Source organism: Cydia pomonella, chromosome 3 (genome assembly GCF_033807575.1).
Source record: "Cydia pomonella isolate Wapato2018A chromosome 3, ilCydPomo1, whole genome shotgun sequence".
Classification (NCBI taxonomy): domain Eukaryota; kingdom Metazoa; phylum Arthropoda; class Insecta; order Lepidoptera; family Tortricidae; genus Cydia; species Cydia pomonella.
This window is the reverse complement of record NC_084705.1, coordinates 14,704,954-14,711,336: the sequence shown is the minus strand read 5'-3', so window position 1 is coordinate 14,711,336 and position 6,383 is coordinate 14,704,954.

The following is a 6,383-nucleotide window of genomic DNA, read 5'->3' as shown; positions in this document are numbered from 1 at the left end:
TTAATTTCCAATAAATAATTGAAGACTTTTTAATTTTTTTCGATATTTCGAATGGTTTATTTTGAATTCTCGTCTTAGTTTTTATTCCAAAAAATACGCCACAATTAAGTTGTTTTGTGACCTACAAATTAAACTAGCTGAGTATATCTAAGAATGGAAAAATACCCTGAAGGTCTATTCAGATAGTCATTTCTTGTAGTTGAAGACGTGTCACTTTTGAAACCTGATGGATCATATCCCTTACATATGATAATAACAATACTGAATATGAGTAGACTTCTCGTATTTTTACAAATTTTATATATCTTTTTGCTATCAAATAAGGTAGCAGAATTGTGACTTTATCTTTGATATTGACGGATGTTAGTGAATGGGAGATAGTTAGATTTATCTGGCCTGTAGCTATATAGGATGACCCACGTAACTTTTTATTCATTTAAATATCTGGTACTTTTATATTTATTTTTACTTTAGTAGTTTTCAATTGCGACCCAGCATAGTTCGCCTCCAGCGTGGAATTGAAATCAATCAACCAAAGGATTTGCGTATATTTATCGCCTTGATTACATTACGCATTCATTGCCAGATTTCTGCGGACAGCTCATTATGCGTAGCCGGTGAAATTGCATACCCTGTCAAATATGGAGGCTGCCATGATACAGACAATGCGGTTACTGTGATATTCACGTTTTAATTTAAGCCGAAAGTCAAGTAAGACTGTATTTTTTATGAGCGTTTACGTGGAACGGTTTTAATTAATTTTGTTATTAAAAATGTAAGCGGCGCCACTAGGATTGTGCCAGGTGCTTGCTTGGATCACTAATTTGGACACTCGTTTTTGTTTGCATAGGTTTAAGGTAACGTTAATCACTTTAGGTAGGTCCTGTTTTTTTTTAAAGATAAAACGTTAAGGTATCTTTAAAATATGTCTTCGATAAACAATTAAAAAAAATACCTTTAGGTGTAGGTATAGGTATAGGTGGTATTTAGGTTAGGTATAGGTGGTTTAGGTTTAGGTATAGCTTTTCGGTGAAGGAAAACATCGTGAGGAAACCTGCATAATATACATCTGCGAAGAAATTCAAAGGTGTATGTGAAGTCCCCAATCCGCATTGGGCTAGCGTGGGGACTATAGCCCGAGCCCTCTCGCGCATGAGAGGAGGCCTGTGCCCAGCAGTGGGACGTATATAGGCTGAATTTTTTTTTTTTTTTTATTAGGTGTAGGTATCACTCAACTTTTACCCAAGTAACATACCAGTTCTGCAGTTTTTTTAGTATGCAAGATACCAAGCGTTATATTCAAGTTATTCTACCGCATTAACCAATTAATGTCAACATTAGGCGGTACTTAAATATAACTTTATATGTACTAAAGTGTTTCTTTTGTTGTTAAATTGACATTTGGTAGATCTTAAAATGTATTTTAATAACATTTTAAGATAGAGAGAAGATAGAGAAAAAATAATAGTGTTTAGTTAACCCTTTTCTTGTTACGAGTATAAATCGAATCATGTTATGCAAGAAACATGCACGAAAAGTTGGTTTATCAACTTTAACCGTGACGTTAACTTTAATTAAACTTGCATTATTCCAACAAACGCACTAGGGGCCATCTCCGACCAATGCGTTAAATTCACCGTTAGACATTAATTGTTAACAAATGAGATTCATTTTCAATTACTTTTTTACTACTATTACTGACTTAATGTTGTAAGAATGGGTAAGTAATCTGGTACATTATGCAACATTGTGCGCAAGTACTCTGTGGGTGCTGTTATTGGTAACTTGACGGATTTAACAACTGGAGATGCCTTGTCTGTAATCTTCTGTATAAACCAGTCTGTCGATTTTTGCGGGGGACGGACACATCAAATGTATGGCTATTTGTACGTTACGTAAAAATTTACGTCACGTCAATTTATACGATACAAGTCACAATCAAGTCAAGTTAATGGGTTACAGAGCTACTAGTTAACAAAGGCACCTTGCAGAAGCATAGTATATTAATGAATAACAAACACCTTTCGGCCTAGTATTATTTGCAAATAAAAGACCGACTATAAACTACCGCTTTAACAGATTGTAAAACGCGTTATATTTTCACATGAATTTTTATAAAATATTGCCCGTAAAGTTTAAAACATAAAACGCCGAGGTTTTATTGCGTCTCAACGGCTAGTGTTGCTATAAGCTCGATATCGCTTCATAAATTTATGTGAAATTGATACTTTCTTCTTTATTGTCTTGGGAATGGTCACGCTTGCGGCTGTTATATTTTAAGGGCCCTTTATTGCTAGTCAGGAAGTACAATAACGAATATATATTTAATATTGTCTAGTCTACTTAAAATTAAAATCGGAAAGTTACATATTGTCATATAAACATGCCATTTGCCCTTCGGCTTTTGGCTAGATTTTTGAACTGAACAAACTTTAAACATAGCTAAGACACAAATTAGTTAAAATAAAGGTACCCGCTTGAGTTGAGAACCATGGAAACGCAAGACTTATTTAATTAGTTTATCACGTTAAATGCAAATAAAAACTTTCAGAGAGTTAATGGCACCAAAGTCAAACTCATCATTGTGTTTTGTAAACTGAATCCCAGTGAAATTGCAATAAACAGTAAAAATTTTTGTGTGAAGAGTTAAGTAAAAATACGGCGTCTAATCAATCAGGGGTTGTTGTACAGCCGGCGATTCATCAACACAGCACAACAGAGCGCGAACCAAAGGTACCTACTAGCTACGGGAACTACGGTTAAACTAACAGTTGGCAATTCGGGACCACATTAAATAGAATAAATCGGACACTCAAACCCAAATCAGGCAAATTTGGTCTCACTTGTAATACCAAAACGTTTTATATTGCGTCAGGGTTCAAGGTGACCGTTGTAACGTTTTTGTTACCAGCGCTTATACTTGAACAATTTGCGAGCGCTGTAGATTAGACTTTACACAGATTCAGTTAAGATAAGGATTCGTATGCTTACATTTGGGATATACCATAAAGCTACCGCTTGTACAATGGGCTACAGAGTTAATGGAGCAAGTGTTATTGAAGCCAGATATTGCGCGGCCGAAATTTAGAATTGTCTACATTTGTTAGCTGGTTACTGTACAAATGTTGTGGTCAGGTCATTTTGTGTTTAGCCGAGTAGTGGCAGGGATATAAATTAACTGAGCAATCCTCACTGTGGCTCGGTAAAGCTTTTGTATGGGCTCATTAGAAGTTGGTTACGTTATTTTGACCGGATAAATAAACATATATTTTTGAGGAGACGATAATTTAACACAATTTTGGACTTACCACGATAAACAAGTTTTAATGTTATACAACAATTTCTAAGTTATTGATAAATATAAATTTATCCAGAACCCGGTTTTCGATTTAAAGAACCTTAATTTTGCATTGCAACTATTTAAAACTATAGGACTTACGAAAAAAGGAGCTATGTACAATATATTTTGAACTATTAAAAACATGTACAGTTTGAAGACGTAGCATTTTAAATACGATTTTTTTAAAGCATTGTTGTAAATATAACAATTCTTCGTTCCTTACATTTTTAAGTTGCCTGGAGTACAGAAACAGAAGGTAAAAGGCAGTTGTTGAAGATAAGAGTCTCGCCAGATCTACAAGGACTTAATAGCCACTCTGGCACCCATTTGCACAGAACAAAAGCTAAGTTAGTTATATAAATATAATCTAGGCTACGAATTAAAAAACTGATTCTAAGTCATATTTATAATTCAGTACACCCTAATTATTACTGCTTTATTTTTTGAATTAGTTTAGACGTAAGTAGTTAATATTTATTATTTTTAGAAGGTAGTAGCTCTTTGGCTCTTGTTTATGGTAAAATGTTGCCAGCTATAAAAACTGTTGGAAAATACTTGTTTTACAGGATTTTTCTATACCATCACATTACTGGCGCTTGTTCCATTATATGAGTGTTTACTATATTATGAATTTGAGTAGTTATGAGAATTATTTAAAGCGACTTGAAAAATGATCACGTATTCAAAATGTGTGTGGAATGAATGGAGTTGAGCCAAGTTTTTAATTACATTGTAACTTACCTCATAAATATGCAAATAACAAAATCTTGAGTGCTTTGAAAGTTTGTAAATCGCCCTTTTCATATGAATATCATATATTCAAAAGTTTGCTCACAATTGACGATTTTGTTTCAATGGCTGTGATAATTTTATCAAATTATGAATGTTTTAAAACTAATAAACGTATTATTAAATAAATGAAAAAGAAATAGTATATACCTGTAACAAAATATTATACATAAAATTGTACATAAAGTAGGTATACATATGCATATGTGAAATATATTATGCTTATATAGTAATAAGACGAATATTCTACTGATTATCAGGGTTAATTCTTCAAACTATATTTCGCTATAAATCTAAGAACTGTTAAAGTAAGGTATGCATTTTTAGGTATGCATATTTCGTGCCAACTTCTCTTTGTGAAAAGAATGTCAGGCCAATATGTTCACGTCCGCTGGGTTTTTATATTGCCCGCAAATATTGTACAGTTGCGTTTAATTTAAGATCCTGCCTGGAATAATGCTTTGTGAGGTGCTAACAAATTGGCGGCGGTGCCTGCGTGCTCTGACGGTTTCCCTGTTTCATGAGAAAATGGAAATACTGGCCAAGAAACTGTTATAACAAAGGCAACTTAAGGTTTATTATTCTCTTTTATATTTATAAATTATAGCATAACAACTACCTATATATCTTCCTGAAACTCAACAATCCCGATGTGAACTCGTGTTTTTTTAACCTTGATCCACGTATAAGTATGCTGCTATGTCAGAACAGTATGGGATTCCTAGAAAATTCCCATAAAGGCTACTGCAAATTATGAAATGTCGAGTCGAGTACTTAGAAAGAAGATCTCATTAACCGCGTACTCGCTTTTCTCTCGCTGCGGCTGCGTCATTTGCAAATAGTCATGTGAAAGGACGAGTCGAATTCACAGAATAATTAAAACGTCGGCCATGCTACGAGTATGAACATTTTACTATTTTCGTTACTATAGTAAAATAACAAAAATATTTCTAGCTAAATATTAATCTTGGTAAAGTTAGTTTTCCTCAGTTTTTTGGGTCTTGGTAAATCGTATTAAGGTAAGGTGGGGTAAGACCATCATCGGCGCAAGACAAACACTTGTATGGAATTCTCATACTGCTTGTCTTGCCCCGACAAAGATAAACTATGTTTGTCTTAAATAAATAAATAAATATTATAGGACATTATTACACAAATTGACTAAGTCCCACAGTAAGCTCAATAAGGCTTGTGTTGAGGGTACTTAGACAACGATATATATAATATATAAATATTTATAAATACTTAAATACATAGAAAACACCCATGACTCAGGAACAAATATCCATGCTCATCACAAGAATAAATGCCCTTACCAGGATTTGAACCCGGGACCATCAGCTTCGTAGGCAGGGTCACTACCCACTAGGCCAAACCGGTCGCCAACCCCACCTTACCTTAATAAAATATACTTAAATGCCAAACGTGCAGAATAAAAGGAAATGTGATAACTTTAAGGTTTTATGTTTTGTTATTAGGTATTTAACGTGGCTCGATATAGAAGGGCAGAGGCACTGTAGACTACAGATGAAGCAGAAACGCAGAGTAGAGCGCTCAAAGAAGCTATTACACAGGCTCCGGTAATTATATTTCAAACAGTTCTTATTTCATTCAGACGCATCAAGCGTTGGCATCGGGTTTTGATAAATAGTTCTCTAACCAGCGAGCGTAGCGAAGTGACGTTCTTACATTCAACTTGGAACACACTGCTGGCTAGGGACACGGTCCGGCATTTCGATGTTTTTAAGCTAAATTAGAGAAGAGAATAGTTTGATGGATAATAACTTAAGTAAATTGGTTCTAATTTAAACGAAATTAGGTAAACGTGTAGTTGAAGGCATTCTATTTAAGTAATTACGTTATGAACAGGCTCGATTAAGGGGTTATAGAACTATTCTGTTCTGCTAATCTTATTTGCAAGAAAGTGTGGTCAAGTTTGGTATCAAATTAAAATGCTCGGTTTACACATTTATAATATTATTTGTAAATTTAAGATTTTAGCAAAACAAAAAAGAAATAAAATAAACATAATATCGAGGTATTTGACATGTTACAAGAAAGATATTACATACAGTTTATTTTAATCTCTATGGTGACTTTTAGGGCTCCACAGACCTTGTAATAAAACGCAAGTGGTTTTCGATGCTTTGCTGACTAAGTATCTTTTTGGAGAACCTCGAGTTCTCTGTTCGGGGTGAACTACTCCACTCAGGAGCAAAAAAATCGACTCAAGTCACATTTATTCGTTTTCATA